Consider the following 22,110-nt stretch of genomic DNA (forward strand, 5'->3'; position numbering starts at 1 on the left):
TAGTAGCCATGATTGAACCTTTCAAGCCCTGCCGTGGAAGAAGGCTACACCTCTCTTTGAGCATATATATTGTTGATAGCAGAGAGACATTTTATTTAGTGGCATAACTACTGGTAAGATGTTTATGCTCATGTAAACAACATAATGAAATTCAATTGGTCTCTCTCTCCCCTCTCTTGAACACACACACACACACACACACACACACAGAAAAAAACAAAAAGAAAAAACATGTAGAAGGTGGCTTGTTTAGAAGAGGAAGGAGATACGACGAGAGGAAAATGCAGATGAATATGAGTGAAATACATGTGTATGTAGGAAAATGTTATAATGTAACTCATTGATATGTAAAATTAATATCTGTTAATTACATAATTTAAAATTTAAATACTTGAAAAATAAGTTATCTACAGCAAGATGCTTTTTCAATAATGTCCTCACTAAATTGCTTTTTCATCTATTTAAAATTCATAGGAAAGCTATTTATTTGCTAGAATTCTACTCCAGGGAATGGAATTCTTCAGAATTTTCTATGTAAATAATTATGTTATTTTAAAATAAATGTTTAAATCAATCAAACAAAAAATATTTATTCACTTCTAATCCCAAACTTTTATTTCTGTCTCATGATCTATTGCTGGCTAGGACCTTAAGTACAATGTTGAGCAAAAATCATAAGAACAAACATTCTTGCCTTGTTTTGGATCAAAAGAAAAAGGATACTGTCTGCTAGCTGTAGGAGTTTCATAAGTGTTCTTTATTAGTGCTAATTCCTTTCTATTTATGTTTTCTCAAATATTTCTTACCTACTTCTCCTTCTTCTTTTAGAGTACTAAGGATGGATTTAAGTGCCTTGTAGCTTTGCCATTGTAAGCTATCACTAAACTTCTAATTATGTCAATTATAAGCTGGCTCTTTTGAATTTTGATCATTTATTTTTTGATTTATTGTTTAAAAATACCTTTCCCTAAATTTTTCTCCTCTATATCATGAGATATCACCCAGTTCATGAAATAAAAATGGAAGAAGAAAACAGAACATTTGTTTCAAAAATTTAGTTGATAGCATCTTTTAAAGCTAGGATTTGTGTTCATGTAGCATGATATAGGATTTGTAGAAGTCACCTACAGAGACTTCTTTCCAAAAATGTTTTAAAAAGCAATGAAATAAAGATAAACTGAACTTTACTTACTTTCTTTTTCTTTTAAAATTCCTAAAGAATTTTATTTTATTTTTCTTGTTTTGAAAATAATATTTTTCTCACATAATCCTATCAATCCATGAGCATGGAAGATCTTTCAATGTTCTGATATCTTCTTCAGTGTCCTAAAATTTTTTTCATACAAGTCTTTCACTTTCTTGGTTAGCATTACCTGAAGATATTTTGTATTATTTAAGACTACTATTAAAGGTGTTGTTTCCCTGAATTTTTTCTCAGTCTGTCATTTGTATATAGGAGAGCTACTGATAGAAACCTTTTGATCATTTCCTTTCATGTTTAGAAAGTTATAAATTTAAAAAGCTCATTATGCAGGACATAGAAATAATCTTGAAAACTATTAATGTAATGAGCAAAACCCTCGGATTGAATCTCTAGAGAGAATGATACAGAAAATGTCTAACAAGCAAATAAAAACATGTTCACCATTATTAGCTCGCCACATCCCAGGCACTATGGTTTTTTGGTTTCTTATTCCCAGCTAATTCCTTTGCTGTTCTTTTTGTGTGGCTTATTTTTCTCATGACCTCTCCACAGTTTTTCCCTTTGCTGCCTTCAGGTTTCTGCTAAAGGGTAACACGTGCTGAAGCTGCAAGGAGATAGATGTTCATCCTACAATAAGAATTTTGTATATTACAATATAAATTATTTTCACAATAATAATTTTATGTTGACCAACACTCTCTGTATCAAAAAGAATGTAGAAACAGAAGAACTCTGCATTGCTGAGGACAATGAAAAACAGGACAACTACTTTTGAAAACCAGTTCTATTGCATTTAAAATCAAAAGTCCATTGTGCGATGGCCCAGAAAGATCATCTTTAAATATTTATCCAAGAGAAATTAAGATGTATAAACACAATGAATTTATATGTAATAATAATAAAAGCTTCATTCATCATAGTGAGAAACTGGATATAATTCAAATGAATTCCAAGAGAAAATGGATTATTGTGAGATGTTCATACATTATAACACCAATTAATCATCTGTGAAGAAAAAGAATAGGCTAGTAATTTTCCATTTAAGATCTGTGTATTTCACTGTATCTAAAATTTATAAGAATTTAAAAAGAATCTGTGCCTGGGTCTTATGTGGATTTCTTTCATCATAGCATTCCGAGCTCACTAGGCTTTAACCACCATGACCTTTCAGTTCTGGAAACTGGCAAACAGCACCTCTTTCCTTGAAACCCTCTTTCAAAGGCTTTTTTAAAACTTACTTCCTTACTGCCTTCAGGGTTCTGTTCATTGGTCATCAGGCAAGAAACTTTTCCTTGAACTCTATTTCCTCACTTGCTGCCTGTGCAACTGATCTCTGTTGCTGTGATAAAATATTCTGAGAGAAAGTAACTTAGAGGAGAGCAGATGTACTTGGCTCACAATTCTGTATTACAGGCCATGGTTTAGGGGGGAAGTCATGGCAGGAACTCAGCGCATCACACCCGAGGCCAAGTGCGAAGAGAAATGCATGTATCTATGTTGTCTGTTTGCTTGCTAGCCACCTTTCTTTATTCTGACATGGTTTGGTAGACAGCTTCGGGAACGAAGCTACCAGTACTGTGTTGTATCTTCTTCCTACTTCAGCTGATCATCAAGACAGTCCCCCAAAGGCATGCCCAGACCACCATGACCTTGATAATTCTTTATCATAACCCTCCTAGGTACTTCTATTGGGTTAAGTTGACAATTAATGCTAACCAGCATACCCCCAGATGCTGTGCCATTATGGTTAATTTAAGAAACACAACTCTCATATCAAAGGGTATAAGATATAGTTCACTTTGAAGCCAAATGTTTGTAACTGCTATGGGGATAATAGGGATTTGGGAGCAAAGAAGGCTTTCGTTTTTACTTCAAGTATCTTGGTTACTTTTCTATTGCCATGAAAAAAAAGTTGCAAATAAGGAAACGTGTATGAGAAAGAGTTTATTGTAAACACAGTCTCATTGGCTGGGACCATGGCCATCATGGCAGGTAACATGGCAGCATGACTCTTGAGCAGTAGCTGAGAGTTCATACTTTAACTCTCATACATAATTGAAAATGTAATGGAATTTTTAAAACCTCAAAGCCCAACTCCAGTGACAAACCTTCTTCAACAAGGCAATACCCCCAGTCCTTCCCAAGCACCATTTGAGAACCAAACATTCAAACATCTGAACTCATGAAGACCATTCTCATTCAAACAACCACTCAAGTGAACATAACGGGTGATATGATCGTAGACAAATCAATATCCACCAAACCCTTGATCAGTGGTTTCTAGAATCCTATGTCTTGTGAATTCCAAGAATGAAATTCATGAACAACAGGAGAGTGAATTTAGAAAGTTTTATTATAGGATTATATGTAGGAGCTAGAGACAATAGACAGATAGATGATATAGATGATAGATAGATAGATAGATAGATAGATAGATAGATAGATAGATAAATAGATAGATAATACATAGCTGATAGAGAAACCAGAGCTTCTGTATTGCAGAATTGAGTTCCAGAAAATGCAGTGACATCCCACTGTGAATCTAGTGGCGTCTCATAGGACTTATGGCAGAAACTGGGTTGAGGTATGGGGAGAAGAGCTGGTCAGTCTAGTTGGCCCATTCAGGAGATGTCCAGATGTCGCAAAGTTTTGGTCATGATCTCATGTATAGTTTACAGGCATTTCTATAGAAGAGTAAAGAAAAATATAAAAAAACCAGGTGGGGACCTAAATCTCCCTTCTGGCTTTCTTGGTTTGTGGGCAAGACAGAATCAAGGGCATGACAGCAGCATGGTCTGGTGCCGTGTATTTGATTAACTATGTTGCTCCTCTAGGTCTTCTTGCTGTCTGTTATGAGCAGACATTCACGTACCCCAAGTATTGCTGTATATCCTTGCATCCCTGATTGGCTGAATAAAAAGCTTACACCTGGGAGGGTCAGAAGTGAGGGGCAGAGCTAGAGTTCACGGGCTTGGGGGAGAGAAGAATCACAAGAGAAGACAGGTACTGAGGAGAGAGAGGAGCAGAGTCGCCATGGGAGAGATAATGAAGCACCTGGGCTGGGAGGAGGAACTTTGAGAATCCAGTTGGAGAGAAGTGGCCCAGATGGAAAGCATAAGCAAGCAGTTATGGAATTATGGATAGGAACTATCCCAGATAGTTAGTAGAGCAATTGGCATGGGATGAGGGTAGTTTAGGGAGTTAATATCTTCCCAGGTATAGGCCCTTTATTTAGCCAGTCAGGGAAGCAAGGTTATACAGCAATACTTGGGACACATGAAAGTCTGCTCATAAATGCCAGCAAGCAGACCTCAGGGAGGGACATCGTTAACAATCAAATACAAAGCACCAGACCGTGCTATTACCATTCCTCTTTTTTATCTAATTAAAAGGGCTATTTTTTAAAAAAACTATGTACAATAAGAACAATTATGAAACAATTATAAAGACCAATAGGTAAGACTTATATACACAATGTCGAATCTAAAGGTTTTTGACAAGCTTGAAGAAAATACTATTTATCCTATTTTGGTGAGCATGAAGTTTTGTACCCAAATGATCATCTTAAATCTATCAACCTCAAAACATCTATCTAGACCTTACAACATCTTTTTAATTCCTAAGAGACTAAGCTTAATTGTAAAATGATAACTATCTGGTCCTCAAAACATTTCATGATGTAGTTGCTGTGGGGATGAATCTGTTCTAGAAAGAGAAATGCACAGTGGGTATGTGAGGCAAGTTCTCCTGAACATGAACTGAAAACAGGAGGCCATGTTGACAGCACAAAATGAGTCAGATATCCCATAAAGAGTGCATGGAAAAGCAAGCAGTGATGGGACAGGGGCATGGACAGGGAGTGTTTCACCCTGGAACATCCCTAAACAGCATATTCACATAGAGCATGCAAGGAGAAGACGGGAAGGCAGCCTCCGTTCTGAATGCTTTTGTTCAACTCTTCGAAGATATTTATGACTTGAGACAGGCAACTATGTGGGTAGGTGGGAAACCTCAGGGGTACTGCTAGGATAGGGGTGGGCTGCTACAAAAGAATTAGGGTTAGAGGGAACATATAATGAGATATAAGGTCAGGAAGTTCAGCAGGTGGAGCACCGGTCGGGAGCCGACTGTAGGAGTGCCGACTTTATTTTCCATAGGGAACCACTAGGATTTTCAGGAGGCTGAAGAGACATTGTTAAGTCTGTGTTTCAGAAAGGCTATCTCTCTGGAGGTGTGTTGGATGGACAGATTGCTGTCAGGATGAGGGTGAGTAAAAACTATGTCTATAATCCACACACACACACACACACACACACACACACACACACACACACACCCCATTTGGCTAACAGCGAATCTGAGAAATGGAATACGGTGTTGCCTGAGGACATGGCCTTTCAGTCGGAAAGCTACTTCCTGCACTAGCTATATATAATTTTGCTAATAGTGCTCAAGTTTCCGGAATAACATGAAGTTGAAAGTATGTCACGGTTTTGTTAAGCACTAAATGTGATGACAACTCACTTCACAGCCCTCGACTACTGCCTGAAGAAAACCCGGGAGCTGACATTACTATAATTATTCTGCACTAACCGGATGTGAGATCCAAGTCACTGAAGACTTCAGAAATGCCAGCACCAGAGGTAGCCTGAGGCCCACCAAAGCAGGAAGGCATTCTCTCGGGCTACTGGTTTGTTGCTTTAAGAAAAGTTTTAAGAAGGTCTGGACAAAGAAAACAGAATCCCCCGAAGTCTGATCCAAGTTTCTTTCTCAGAAATTACTTCACTGAGTCAACACTTCTCATCTCCGCAGCCCCTCCACCATGACTTCCTAACTCATCATGTCCCGTACCACCTTTTGGAAATGTTCTCGAGAGAACTCAACAAAGAGAGTCTATCAAAGGCATTGTTCACAGCCACTTAAGGTTTATCTTACAAACAGTCTCTGTGACCCAGAGAGACAAGCTACCAGGATTACAAGAGATTTCTTATTTTCCTGGCAGATGTTATGAAACAATATTAGCCGGGGAGACTGCCATTAGCAACAAAAAAAATAAAGCAACGAAAGTTCTTGGAGGAAAAACAAGATGAAGGTAATTGGTCCTCAGTTCTAGTTGTTGACTCACTGGGTATGAGGTGCCGGAGTACACAGCTGAAGGCAGTCGTTGACAGCCGTCCTCTGTGAGACAATGACCGAGAGTTTGTTTAGAAATGAATCACAGAACTCAGCACACCACAGAATCATAAAGGGAGCTTAATTAACTGGAAAGCCTTCCTTGTAACAGCTCATTTGTAAGGAGGGCAGGGGTACCTCGTGAAGACAGCTTTGTTCCAGGCTCCTTTGTTGGAGATGATGATTTCCTGCCAAACATCTAGCACTCTGCCCACCCTGCCTCCATACCTCCCTCTTTCCAGAAGGGCCCATCAATCTTGGGCTCACTTCCTTCTCTTCGCCTTCCCATATTATCTAGGTAAATGGAACTTGTGTGTGTTAGGGGGTGTTCTGGGAGAAGAGACAAGAAATAAAATGGTTAATTACATTGTTGAGTATACTCCACTGAAGATATTTTTCTACAACACAAGCAATGGGAAAGAATTACTCTCACACAGACATTTCTGAACTATAACTAGAATATATGTGTATGTATGTGTAGGTGTGGGTTCATGTGAACATGTATGCTTGTGCATGAGGCCAGAAGCTGAGCATAGGTTATCTTCCTCAATAGCTTTACAACTTCCTTTCAGAGACAGGGACTGTCGTGGAACCTGGAGCTCACTGATTTGACTAGATGAGCTCCTGGCTTCCCCCTCTCTGGGCTTCCTTGGCATTGGGTTACAGATGAGTGCAACAATACTTGGCTTTTTATGAACATGCTGAATATCTAAGCCCACGTGTTCATGATTGCACAGCAAACACTTCACCGGTAGACCCATCTCCTAAGCCCTCAAACCAGGATTTCTGAAGCTTTATCTTTGAGGGAAGAAGGGAATAGTTTGCTGTCTTGTTCTTCTGCTATAGCCCCTCATATGTCAGTGACTCTATTAGCTTATCAATGCACTGAACTGTAAGCATGATATATGCATCTACAAGGACTTTGCCTTGGGGCTGCAAAGAGGCTCAGTGGTTAAATACAGTTGATGTTCCAGAATGCCCGAGTTAGGTTCCTAGCACCCACATTGGGCCACACTCCAACCACCTGTAACTCCAGTTCCAGGGGATCCAATGCCTTCTTCTGACTTCTTCGAGAACCCTTTACACATGTGGGGCACACACACAAACACACACTTTCCCATACTTCTCTGTTTTTCCCTATAAATTACAGACATTCTCTTTAGAAGTTTCACAAAAATTTTCTCTTTCAACAAACTTTTCTATAGACCTCTTTGTCTTAATTGGTACTATAAGACATTGCTTCTAACACCTCAGCATTGACATTGCTTTGCTTTTATTAGTTTCTGGTTTCCACAAGCATTGTTTACCATCTGAAATTAAAAAAACCAAGACTTATTGCCTCTGAAATGCCTGGAGGTGTGTTGTATTGGCAAGTTAATATTTGCTATTGATATGTGCTTAGTAAAGCTGCAGTTAGCCCTAAACCAGCTGTATTCCCAAATCACCACACAGAGACTGGGATTTATTTAATTAACCTAGAACACAATACTGGGCAATAGTTACTCCATCCTAAACCTCCAAGCCCTCACAGTTTCCTAACATTTAGATTTCCTACATTATACTTGCTTTTTGTGAAATTTTAGGTCCGGTTCATTTCTCCACGTCGTTCCAAGACCTCTCCTCCTGCCTCTGCTCTCCCAGCCTCTGCTCTCTCTCCTCCTCTGCCTCCTACTCCTTCCTCTCCTCTGGCTCCTCCCCTCTCCAGCCTACTCCTTCCTCTTCATTGCTCAATATTTTGGCTGGTTGTTTTATTTTGGCATGTTTACACAAAGTTGAGACAGGTAATGCTTAGAATAAGTATCACAATGCAATGTCCAGATTGAAACCAGAGAGTGGAGGAGAGAAATCAGCATTTGAATGAACAAGGGCATAAGGTATATACATTCCAAAAGAACATTATACCAACAGAGGTGTTCACTGGAGCATACTTGAGGATGCAAAATTAATCCTATCTTTAATACAACTATGCAAAGTTAGCTACATTTTTTTTACCTGTTGGAATTTACCTGGTTATATGAGCATAAAAATGGCTTGAACAATGTTAACTTCAATAGCTTGCTGTGAGGATTAACTACAACAACATATACAAACCACTTAAAATGCCATCTGATACCTTGTTTTGGGCTTGGTAAATGGTATCTTACAGCAAATGCTGTGTTCTGTGGTAGTGACGTATAGGAATTATCATCTTCAGATAAAACACTCATGCTTTGCTTTCAAGCTGATCTTCAATTGAAAACAAAAGAGCCATTTTTGAGGATGAGCAGTGAGGACCTCCTGACCACTCTTCTGCAGCGAGCACAGCCCCTCTTTTCTTAAGGGCCCTACTCATCCGGGAGTAATTTACAATGAACCTTGTGTTACCTGAAGAGCTCTCTAAGATTCACTGCTAGGATAAACTTTCCAAAAATCAGAAAGACCTTCCCAGATACATTTCCATATGACTGCCTGGATATTTGACCCACATCTTTGCTAGGGCAACGATTACTTTCAGCATTTTCTGACTCATTGCTGGGGCGAAATACCTGATAAGAAGGAACCTAAAGGGAGCGGGTCTGATTTCAACCCACAACTTAAAGTTAAGAAGGGGTATATTCTGTGCTAGCAGAAAGGTATGGCAGCAGGGACTAGAGACAGCCATTCACATCATACCAGAAGTCAGAAGCAAAGAGATGAATCCTTGCACTCAGATTTCTTTCTTTCTGTTTTTGTTATTGTACTATGTTTGTTTGTTTGTTTGATTGATTGATTTTGTTTTTTGTCTAGTCTACCCTCCCCCGCCCCCCAGCACTGGGCTACTGTTGCCCACATTCACGGCCTGTCTTCTTGGTTAAACTACTCTGGAAATACCTTTGGGTGTGCCTACACCCAAAGGTATTTCCAGAGTAGTTTAACCCAAAGGTGTATCTCCTAGGTGACTTCAAGGCCAGTCAGGTTGACAATGATGATAACCATCACAGATACCATGCTTATTTCTAACTAATTAATTACTAATTTAGAGTAGTTTAATATGTAACAAATAACGAGTAAAATTTCATATCAGGCCAATAGATCCAGGCAAATTGCATGTAGCCTTGCCAAAAAACATTTTCAAATCACCCAAACATGACTGTAGTTATGGGGAGCATGATCAGGTAGAAACTTATATTTAGTCATATATATATAACCAATTTTTTTGCATTATACGTATTTATTAGGTTTATTCATTTAGTGCATTGTGGGATGCCCATGTGAATATTTGTGGAAGTCATAAGATAACTTGTGGAAGAAAGTTGTCTCCTTCCACCACAGGGGGCCTGGAGATTGCACTCAGGTTGCCAGGCTTGGGTCCAGCACTTTTACCCACTGAGCCATTTCAAGAGGTCCGTTTTGTTTTTTGACATGGGAGTCTCACTATGTAACCTAGGTTGGTCTTGAACTCTAAGAACTTCCTTCTGCTTCCTCAAGTCTGTACTACTAGTCTCAACTTTACGTAACTTTTCATTAAAGTTTTCTCTCACCTTTCTTTCCCAGTAAAGTGATGACCTTCTCCAGTGTAATTCCACTGTGTCTGTCACAGTGTTCTTTCACAGAACTGCCAGTGCATTGTTGCTCTAAGTAGAGCAGCAGAAACCAATATTTACTCATGTCTGTGCTCTTACTCTTTAGACTACACCACATTCCATGTGGTGCATGATCAATGAATGTGATTTCAATTAAATGGCATGCTTTATCGTGTGATCACACTTTATCGCTAGCTTGCTCTATGGCTTTCAAATAATCATTTCTACTGAAAAAAAAATATTAGCTACGAAGAAGCTGTCCCTTGTGAGCGGGCCAGCTTGAGCAGTCAGCTTTCCAGACATCACTTTCTTCTAGCCTATGCTACCTCTCTCAGTACAGAGTTGATGGAGTAGGACAATCAGAGATCTAACAGTTTTGGTTATTATATCTGGGTGAGGCCAATAGGCCTCTTAGAGAGGCAGAGATTCAGCTCTCCTGGGTTTAATATGGTTAGAGACAATGATTTGCGCTTCCCTTTGATTTTTATTATTATTATTTTTTAGTGGACAGGCACCAGGATCAAAGTCTTCTGTAATTTATCTTTGTCATTTCACTGTAATGGTGGTTGACATGCTATTAGGGTTTCCTGGAGAAGCTTTGATTTTACTCAAAATGAGATGATAGAAATCTTACCATATTCTATATATATCCTATAATGATCCTAAAAAGGGAGAGTGGGAGTAGAATTATCCTAGAATTAAAGATCTGCTATCCCTAATCATCATTTTGTAGATAAGGAACCTGTGAATTAGAGACACTAATTCATTCCTTGTGCTGAGCACTCACCAGGTAACAAAGCAGGGGAAAGTATTTCCCCAGAAAGCACAGCCTGGTGCACACAAACCTTTTACTTATTTCCATCATTACTGGTGCTTCTTTTGGAATCTTGGTCATTAATAACTCTTCCTATCTTTAGGATAGATAGAGATACAGATAGGATGAGGGAGAAGGAGACTGTATTAATAGCTGTTTGGTAAAGCACAACATACATTTCTCAGTAAAACTGTAACTGGCTTTGGGATAATAGGTAGGACCAGCTTATGCCCATTTCAGCATCTTCCATAAGTGTGAACTTAGACACTGTCAAGGGTCCAAAGCCCAGGGAGAAACTAGAGAATGGTCCACTTCACCAGCTGGGGCAAAAGACATTCTGTTTTATGCGCTTTGTGAATAGGAGGAAGAACAAAGAACACCTTTTCCTGTCTTGTAAAGAAAAAAAGCACAAAATTCAAGGGGAGAGAAATGTACTCACATTTCCATTCAATTTAATCAACAAAAATTAAGTGAAGTTACTCCCCAGCTGAGCAGGAAGCTCTCAAATTTCAAATCCTTGAGTGAGAACAAATTTGGGAGGAGGGAGAGACAGGAAGGGTGCGCATGGGGAGCAATGTGAAATGTAACTCCCATCCAATAAAGAGTGAGCTTTTCTGGAAGATTTTAGTTTAGTGTTCATCACTTCCTCCATTCACCATAGCAACAGCTCCTAATTAGTATGCACGTTTCCAGTTTAATTTGTTTTTCACAGCATGGCAGTTCTTCCTCTTAGATGATTTAAAAAAAAAAAAGACTCTTTCTTCCAAACTTTTACTATTTCCTGAAAAAAAATAACTACAGTTCATGTCTCAGTTTCCTCTTCTATAAAACGAGGAAGATGCTCACCAGTATGTAAGAGATTTTTGTAACAATCAGGAGTGCCAATTGCATAAATCACTAACGGCATTGACTATTTTTCTCTTCTTTATGTTTTTGTTTTCCTCTTTATCTCAGCTATTCCTGCTGAGTAACACAGTATTCCTCCTATTAAGTGCCACTTTGCAGCAGATCCCAGAGTAATATTGGGCTTGAGGCGGGAGTAGTCCTTATAGAAGTCATATAACTTATGTCACATAATGAGTCTTGGATGATCAAGGACAAGAGACCCCTCCGAGAAGACCATTGGCTTCCCCGATTGAGACTTACGCTTGTCTGCAGATGGTGCTCAGGGCACTTTGAGTGCCCAATGATGTGCTAGTGAGAGACAATCACTTGAGACTCAAGATGTAATTTCCATTTTCTGGACCCAGTCATCACTGCACTTTCTGTAAGTGAAGCAAGAATGACAAAGACAAACACAAAAAGGGTGTCTATAATTGTGGCTGTGGCCTTTAGCCTTCAACATTATTTGCCCATCTTTATGAGTGTTGCCACGAGTGTTCTTACTGCAGATGTGTGAGGCAAAAGGGAGTCTGTAATAACTAACAGCTGTAATTGAGTCATTGTGGACCCAAGAGTCAGCAGAAGTGGGGTTTAGTCTGGAGTGGAGAGCACCTACAGTAGCCAGATCTAAGGGCAAAGTTCAGGATTTGGCCTTTTCTTGCTTACCTCATCACTGTTTAAAGCTCTTGGCAGAAAGGGCCTGGAAAAAAAATAGAAAATATTATTAGTGTTAGATTAGTGCCAGTTTCAGCTAAGCTCTGTTGAGTCAATAGCTCAGTGCCAGAAGACTGGTTGAGACAGTAAGAATAAATAACTTTTAAAGTTCTTTGAGCATTTGAATTTATGATCTATAAAATTCTACCCATAGAAGGCAAAACTCTGTATATGTAAAAATTACAGACAAGATCTGCCCAGGGCTTAGTCATTACCAAGAGAGTTTTCCACAAATACATGGTTTAAATGTTTTTAACAGACCTTAAATATCTCAAATACTGCAGACCCTCCCGACAGAGGAGGGCTGGGAAGCTACAGTCCTGATTAATGAAGCTTCGGCTCTGTGGGGGAACAGTCAAGACTGGAAGGTGTTAGTGATCCTCTTTGGATTTCTTTTTCTCAGTTACACTCCTGTGGGAGGTGAGCAAACATGAGGCTCTCCCTGCTGAGAGATCAGTGCTGCCTCTTCTACCTTGCAGACTCCGGAGTGCACCAGGGACCCGGAGATGCCCATCGCTTCCTTCGATGTTCCTAGTGACTGGAGGTGCTTCACCAACCAGTCCAGATCCACGTTGGCCATGTGGTCCACTGACCCTGTGTTGAGACCAGTGCAAAGAACCAAAAATGAACACATCCATTTTGCTGGCATACCTTCCTTTGGAGAGAATGCCAGCAACTGACATAGCCAAAAGTTTGAAACTGGAATATCAGAACTGTGCTAAGTACAGGACTCTGCTTTGCTTCAGTGACATGAGGCACACATATCAGCTTGTAAGAAGTACATGGATAAGTTTGGGCCACGCAAGAACTTGGTGAGACAATAAGATGTGCATGCCCATTTTGTCAAGAGGGAACTGGATGAAGACAGTTCGCCTGATCATTGTATTATCCACTACAGATCAGAAAGGAGATTCGTGTTCTGTCTGCTTTGCCATTTACTAGCTAATGAGAGTGTAAGTACCTTCAATGGCAGTTTAATTAAACATTTACAAGTCAGCCACACTTGACTTTTTATTTCATAGATCTTCATATAATTAAGGAAGTGCTTCTCTAAAGAGTGTTAGATGCCTCACTTCTGAAATATGTGAATCACCCAAACCCCACATAATTTTATGACTAGGAAAGGGACCATTTGCTACCATTTAAGATGCTGCTTGAATGACTGAAGGGAAATAGTATTTGATGGAGAAAAATGTACTATAGTCTTATACATTTGTCTTTGTTATTTTGCATTTAAGAACTGCTTTCACTCTGATGGTTTAGATTGGTTTTTACACTCTTGAGGTTCTTAGACATGTAACCACACACACTAGTCTCCATCAGCCATTAACGGATGGAAGAGGCACAGGCTGAATGTGCTGTGGAAGCTCTGTGTGCACACTGGTGACCTGTAAGACTGCATGTTCGTTACTGTTATCATGATTAGGCAAGATAAACAATTGCTGTTCTATGTAAAAAATGGAGAAGGGATCAAAATTTGGACACTGAAAAAAGTATGAAATCTATTTCGATGTCCATGCTCTGATCTCTAACACGGGAGTGTGGATAGTCTTATGTGGGAGGAGGGAAGGAAAATTTGAACTTAACATTTTAAACAAATTATAGCAAGCGATGCTACAATAGATTCTGTGTTGAAAGTGTAACTTTGCTGGGCATGGTGGTGCAGGCTTGAAATCCAATCTCTTGGGATGTAAAGGTGAAAATAAAATCAGGAGTTCAAAGCTAGCCTTGGCTAATGAGATGACAAAAACCATTAAGAAACCAATATATGTATGTATGTATGTATGTATATATACACATATATATATATATATACATATGTAAACTTGACTATTGACATACTATATTTGCATACTTAAGAATTTGATGTTATATATTGCAAATATTTGTAGCTTACTATTTAGAAGTAGTTTCACAAAGTGATTTCTTAAGATCCATCCATCTGTTGATATTTTTGGGAGAAGTTTTCCATATTGGTAATTTGGAGCGAACTCCCAAGGTTTGTTTTTAATTCTAACATATTTTTTTAAATTTTAATTTGTTACCCTTAGCAACTGAACACATTAAGATCCATGAAGCCCTAAGTTAGTTCTCTTTTCCCATGTTTCCCAAAGAACCAGAGCCCTAGAGTGTGTATGGATCCTAAGAAACATAGCAAGAGTGGGGTTGGGTTTCCTTTCCAGTCTAGGTTAGTAGTAAAACTGACTCCTAGACATGGACTATTTGCAACTCATTGTAAACTCTTTCCCCAAGTATGAAGGAGCTCCCCAGTTCTCTCCTAAACCTATATAATAAATAGACTATGCAAGTTAACATGTATCCTGCCTGTCTTCACTGGACATCTTCCTTTTGTGTGAAAAAAGTTTCATTCTCTCCAACTGTCTAAGAAAGGCTGCTGGCCCCACCCTTCTCATTGATGTACTGGAAAGTTTTAGACATACCTGGAAGCCTTGATTCTTTCATATGTCAGGTAGGATGGTATGATGTGCTTTGCAAGGCTGTTGTGAAAAACATAAAATTTATCAGAAGTGGAAAAAAATTTAATTTGTTAATATTAATTAGAGTTTATTCACTTTGTTTCCCAGCTGTAACCCCCTCTCTCATTCCTTTCCCTTCCCACCCTCCCTCCCTCATCTCCTCCCATGCCCCTCTCCAAGTCCACTGATAGGGGAGGTTGTTCTCTTCCATTTGACCCTAGCCTATCAGGTCTTATCAAGACTGGCTGCATTGTCTTCCTCTGTGGCCTGGTAAGGCTGCTCCCTCTTGGGGGAGGGGTGTGTGATCAAAGAGCCAGCCATTGAGTTCACGGCAGAGACAGGCCCTGCTCCCTTACTAGAAAACCCACTTGGATACTGAGCTGCTATGGGCTACATCTGTGTAGGGGTTCTAGATTATCTCCATGAATGGTCCTTGGTTGGAGTATCAGTCTAGAAAATACCCCTGGGTGAAGATTTCTTGGTTCTGTTGCTCTCCTTGTGGGGTTCCTGTCCCCATCCAGGTCTTTCTATCTCCCCCTTCTTTCATAAGATTCCCTGAACTCTGCCCAAAGTTTGGCTATGAGCCTCAACATTTGCTTTGATACACTGCTGGGTAGAATCTTTCAGAGGCCCTCTTGTGTAGGCTCCTGTCCTGTTTCTTGTTTTCTCCCTCTTCTGATGTCCATCCCATTTGCCTTTTTGAGTGAAGATTGAGCATCTTTCCCTGGGTCCTCCTTCTTTCTTAGCTTCTTTAGGTGTACAGACTTTACCATGTTTATCCTATATTATATGTCTAATATCTACTTATAAGTGAGTATATACCATGTGTGTCTTTCTGCTTCTGGGATACCTCACTCAGGATGATCTTTTCTAGATCCCACCATTTGCCTCTTAAAAGTATAAAATAAAGCATAAATACTAAAAACTGAGAGAGAGAGAGAGAGAGAGAGAGAGAGAGAGAAATAGGATACAGTAGATGAACTTTGTCATGCCTGAGATGAGTTTGTACTCTTTCTTTGTGAAGGACCATGGCTTCTCACTGGAGGTGGTGTATATACAGGATTACAGAGCATGGACATGGCATGTGTTCACTATCTTGAGAAACTTTACAAGCAGATCAAAATATTTTATTTTTATTTGCATTTTTAAAATTCCAAAACCACAATATAGAAAATATTAAACAGAGAGATATCACCCTATGTCTAATACTTTAATCCAATCTTGCCATATCTTTTTTCACTGTTCTACACTTTTATATTTATTTAAAAAAAAAACATAGTTTATGAATAGCAGTACAAATTACATTTTGAATAACACTCTACCTGGATGATTTGATGTGGTTTTAAACAGAGCAAAAAGGGGAAATTTTCATTTTATAAAACCCTTTCCCCAGAACACTTTTTTAAAATCACTTTTTGTAAGTGGGACGTTGTAATAAATGTGTTTGGTGATTAGTCATGTCTGATTGCTATTTTACTGATTGCCAAGAGAATTAAAGAGAGAAACCCAATTTTCAGAGTTACTGTCTCAAATGAGCAATACCTACTGGTTACTTTGGGGATGCAAAACTGGCCTTTGTTACTTCAATGTGCAGAGAGTTGTGTTCACATATGTGAACACACATATATTGTGTTCACATACATGAGAGCAAAATGGCGGAGTTGAAACTAGAATAGACTTAGCTTTCAAGACTCAAGTGCTCTTTGCCTGACTCCATCCTCCCTCATCACCTTGTACTTTTCTTAGAGGTTTTTAATAGTATGCCTCTGGATGAAAGGTATGGTCCTTGTATTTGTCTCTGTCTTCATTTGTTCCAAAGGGATTTCATAAATCTCATGTCTATCAATGTCATCTGTATGTTGATGGATCCTTGCGTTATAACTCCATTCTTAGCCAGGCTCATGTCCTATGCCTGTAATCCCAGCACTCATGAAGTCAGAGGCCTGTGGATCTCTGTGAATTTGAGGCCAACCTGGTCTACAAATCGAGTCCAGGACAGCCAAGGATACACAGAGAAACCCTGTCTTGAAGAACAAACAAACGAACGAACAAAATAGAAATAACTTCAGCCTAAATATCGTGCTCTATCTTTCAAATGGTACTCACTTCATCCCTCAGAAACCACTATCCCCTGCTGTGTAAATATGTCTCTTTCAGAATGATGTAAAACAGTATCACACAATATGTAGACTCTTCATATTGACTTGCTTTCACTCAGCATGCATTCCATGAAAGACAGGGTACTGCACATATCAGTAGATACTCATTTCCATACTGTGTTCCCACCCCTCTCTATTTAAACGATCACTCCTTGAAGCCCTTGTAATCCAAGGTGGCCTCTGGGATCCACCTGGCCTCTGGAAGCAGAGGCAGGTGCATCTCTGTGACTTTGAGGCCAGTCTGGTCTACAAAGTGAGTCCAGAACAGCCAAGATTACACAGAGAAACCTTGTCTCAAAAGACAAACAAAACAAAACAAAACAAAACAAAAAGTTCATCCCTTGAAAGATACTGGAGTAATTTCCAACTTTTGACTATTATAAATAAACCTTCTAAGGACATTGATATACATATTTTCTCAAACACATGTGCTTTCATTTTTCTGGAATATATGTCCAGGGGTGTGATTGGTGAGTCATAAGCTAAGCTTATATTTAGTTTTCTGAGGAACTCTCTCATCATTTCCTGGAGTAGCTTCACTACTTTCCTTTCCCATCAGCCATGTGTGAGAAGCCTGCTGATGCACTTCCCTGCCAACAGTTGCCATCAGGAGTCTCTTCAGTGACAGCCCTTCTCAGTGTGGGTAACAGAATCTTATTACTTGCTTAATAACGGTTGATGGCAAACATCTTTCCATGTCTCTCTCTCTCTCTGCTACCTACACATGCTTTTCATCAACTGTCTTTGCATTTATTTGCTAATTGTCCAGTCATATTTTCTTCATTTTATTGAGTTCCTTTAACATTCTGTGCGAGTCTTGTCAGAGATAGGCTTTGACATGTTATTCTCTACTTGTCTGTCTTCTCTTTCTCAACAAAGGGCCTTGCTAGATTGCCCAAGCTTGGCCTTGTGCCTGTTGTCCTCTTCTTTCAAATGCTGAGACTGTAACGTCATCATACATACCTGGCTGTCTTTTCATAATCTTACAGAGTGGTCTGCACATAAAAATTAAAAATCCACTTCACTGCGCTCATTCCAGTTTCTCGGTTAATTTAATTAGAATTATCTTTCTTTCCGCCTCATAACTGTCATCTTATGGATCTCAAACACTCTGAAAACCACATACTTCCAGTGTTGTTCCAGTCACTTCCTGTTTTTCATACCATCCAGACCATACCTGTGTCTCTCTAATGAGCCCAATTTTCCTTTGGTTCTTTCTATCAGAAACCATAAACCCATCTGAAAAGCAAATTTAAGGTGATTTGTAACAAATTGGATACCAAAAGAATACACCAAACTCCTGAAAGGCAGATTGATGGTTCCCAAGAGCTTTCTGGAGACAAAACAAATGTATGACTTGAAGAATGCGAATTTTAGTCTATGTGGGAGCTGTTTTAAACAGTTATTTCGATTGTAACAGAGAAACAGCAGACACAGGTTTGAATCCTTGATTTAGCAATAAATGATTCCGTGATTCTAGGTGATCTTTCATGTCTGTGAAGTTGTAGGGGCTACAACAAATTTAATAACCTACAATTCTTAGTCGTAGTGACGTGCCATCCAGTTGCAGATGGTCTTGCCCATGAGAAAAGAGTCACAAGCCACATGATCCAGATTGGGAGTATGCGGAGGGAGGTAATCTGAGCATCCCAATCGCTTTGGGGGACCCCTCCTTTGGTAGTACAATCATAATGAAGACCCCAGGTGCTTCCTGTTTCTGCTAGAATTTAGTGTTTACATGATCCTCTATGTCACTTGGTTTTCTGTATGAGAGTGCCCTGACATTTGTTTACTGGTCTCTCTGACTTTTTAGTTTTAATCTCAAACGACATTGAAAATGTGTGATCAAAAATAAACAGAATAGCACCATTTTTTTTTAATGGGTTAGGGGACTTTATGGGGCATTAGTGAAAAGGAAGGAAGACCCTGATTCCTAGGCTCTGCATGTTAGCCAAGCAGATACATAGCTACATAATAAAAATACCACCAGGCCTGGCTAGTAATTAATTGCAATAGCATCTTTCCTCAAAGGGAACTTCACTAAGAACAGTGCATCTCCTAGGTGATTTGGATTTGAGTTTCAAAAACAGTTTTCTTCCTACCTGCCATCTCAAGCTTAGGAAACAAAACAACCCTGTATACATATGGAGGAAGAGATGCTGCCAGCTGCTGCCAGAGGAGACAGGGGCAGAGGCAAAGGCTCCTCTCCAGAATGTGAGGAGGGGGGAACATGCACATAAGACCATGTTGAGGAGTGTGGGAGGTGGCCCAGTGGGTAAGAGCATTTGCTGTGAGTTTAGGTCCCCCAGGCCACACACAAAAATAAAAGGCCAGGCGTGGTTGCATGCACCTGTAAACCTAGCCTTGTGAGGTGGTGACAGGTGGATCCCGGAAGTTTCTTGCTCAGGCAGCACAGCCCAAATCAGGAATTTCAGGTTCAGTGAGAGAACTTGTCTCAAGGAAATAAGTCTGCCTCTGGCTTTCACATATGAGTCCTTACTACCCAATGGTCACTCACACAGATACTCACACTGATACTTAGAAAAAGAGTTGGTTAACTGGATCCAGACATTAGCCAGGTGTGGAGCAGATCAATCCAAGATGGTGACAGCAGAGCCAGGACAGGATGAAAACAGAATTTAATCTGGAAGTTGTTACCCCAGAACACTGTGCTAAATGTTCTCTACAGAATGGTTGGACAGGCTGGGGTTTTTTGTTTGTTTGTTTGTTTTTATTTTTTTAAGGATAACAAAAGCAAAACTCAGTTAGCAAACATTTTATTGATCCCTAAGTTTGATACTGTTGAAGACTTTTGGCTTTATACGACCATATCCAGTTGCTGAGTAATTGAATGTCTGGCTGTGACTACTCACTTCTTAAGGACGGCATTGAGTCTTTATGGGAAGATGAAAAAAAAACTTGGAAAATGATAGTTAATTACATGGAACAAATAGCAGACACAAAGTGACCTTGGTGCTTACCTGGAAAATCTTTCCATGTCCCCAGTGATGATGTATATCAGAACTGTTGTTAATCTTAAGGCTGGAGGTGCTAAGAAGTGATGTGGACTACTGGAATGTGAGAACAGAGATGCTGTCACACACATAGTGGGCATTCAGGCAAAGGTTAGAACTTCCTCAAAGATAGCGATTGGTTATTAGTCCTGTGCACAGTTTTGTGGAGTCTCACGACTAAAAATAGTTTTGTTGTTTAAGAAGACACCTTCTGAGTATTCTTACAGGAGACTGGTCAAATGATCAAGATTTGGGAGCTGAATCAAAGTCTCATCAAAGTAGAGTGGATTGCTTTGAAGTTTGATTCTATCTAAATATTGCTAAGACATGAGAGGAATATCATTCACCTTTGTCTTGTATGTCTGTGTTCATCTTTTTTTTTAAAAAAAAATGTTTTTCTACACTATACATTATCACAATCAAAGAAACACAGTGTATGTCATCCTTAGGGTCCACATATGTGTTCCTGGTCCACTCTGTAACAGCTGAGTTGAGTTACAATTACACACACATTGGTCTTCCCACAGTATTTGAAAAAGCACTTGCATTTCTATTACCATACCAGAAAAATATCTGTTTCTATTCCACTCCATGTAGGAGCATATTTTGCTGGTGTGAGAGTATGAGTATTTTTTTATGAGCACAATTTTCTAGCAATCTTCTTTTTCCCTTGTAACAGGCCCGCAGACTTTAGCACAGCTGATGCCACGATGGAAGTACCATCGTGTCCTTGGAAACCAGAATGTAGGCAGCAACACCTGCCAAAATGAGAAAAAGACCTAATGCAACCAAGTCCACAAATCTGAGAAAATCCCTAAATGTACTCACTTTGTGGGCTAACTGTTCTTACTTACTACCTGAGGTGTGTCAACCCAGGACGTGGATTTGGGGTTTAAAAGCTCACCTTTAGATAAACTCCGGACTAAATTTGGGTCCCAAACATGTGGTATAGTCACTGGCTGACTAATGAAGATATATTGTCTTGAACTTGGATCTGAGTGTTCCTCTTTAGTGAATACTTTGTTAACATCGTTTTTCTTGCTATAGTCTTTCTGATGGCTGCTGGACTATAATTTGCATCCCTCCTTGAAAATATTAATGACTCTGATTTCAGTTTTTTTCATTTTGCCTCCTTTTTCCCTCTTGTAACACCAGTGGAAGGTCCAGAAATGTGACAGAACAGCGGAATAAATGTTAAATTTGTACATTCTTTGACAATTTTTTTGTAATTACAAAACTTTTTTGCTGTGCTCAATATATTCACTTAATAATTCTCCCATTTACTGAGCACACTTTAAAATTATTTTATTTAAAATTTTCTTACATTATTGTACTGAGAATTTTGCTTTCTTTAAAAATCACAGATAAGAATGTTTTCATTTTAGCCCCAGGTGTGGGATATGGGGCTGCTTCAAGTTGTTTAGAGCAGCTGACTATTATTTGCCCTGTGCTCTAGCAGAGGCATGATTTTGCCAGCCTCAGCTAGTTACTGTGATTGTGTGGCATTTGGAATTCTGGAGACTTTTCTGAGGGTATATAAATGCTAGAGCTCTGACTGGGGTGGGGGTGGGGTGTTGGTTGGTTGTTAGTTGTGGTTTGTTAAGTAGTCATGGGCAAAGAAGAAACAACAAGAAATTAGATATCCTGATGGTGACGATCAAACTTGCCAAAAGAAGCTCAACATCCCTAATCATCAGGAAGTAATCTAATCACCCCTTTTCCTCTCTATCCTTTTCTGTCCTATCTAGTGTTAGGGGGTTGAAAGGGAAGAAGAAAAGGGATGGATAAGGGTGGAAGAGGGAAGAACCTACAAAGTAGCAAGCACTTGTTTAAAAATGTATTGTGATGTTATTAATTCCCTTTCAACTCTTCCAAGATCCTCCCAAATGCCACACCCCATCCAACTTCATATTCTCTGTGTATGTTTCTGTGTGTTTTAGGCAAAAACTCACAAACAACAAAAAGACAAAAAAGGTATACAAGTCCATGGTTTGTTTTGTGTTGCCTTAGGGTCTGTCCTGGAGTGTGGATGGCATACCCAGTGACACTGAGAAACTGATATTCCTTTCTCAGCAGGTATCAGTTGCAAATAGCTTCTTGGTTAGGCGTACAACTTTGTGTTCACTTCCCCC

The 22,110-nt window shown here is 39.4% G+C and overlaps 1 pseudogene; it reads left to right on the forward strand.

Annotated features, from left to right (window-relative positions):
• Positions 1-5,108: 5,108 nt before the first annotated feature.
• LOC129689245 (E3 ubiquitin-protein ligase RNF125-like) lies at positions 5,109-13,436 on the forward strand (annotated as a pseudogene).
• The last annotated feature ends 8,674 nt before the right edge of the window (positions 13,437-22,110 follow it).

The sequence above is a fragment of the Psammomys obesus genome, unplaced genomic scaffold, assembly GCF_907164565.1.
Source record: "Psammomys obesus unplaced genomic scaffold, mPsaObe1.curated_primary_1811, whole genome shotgun sequence".
NCBI lineage: Eukaryota > Metazoa > Chordata > Mammalia > Rodentia > Muridae > Psammomys > Psammomys obesus.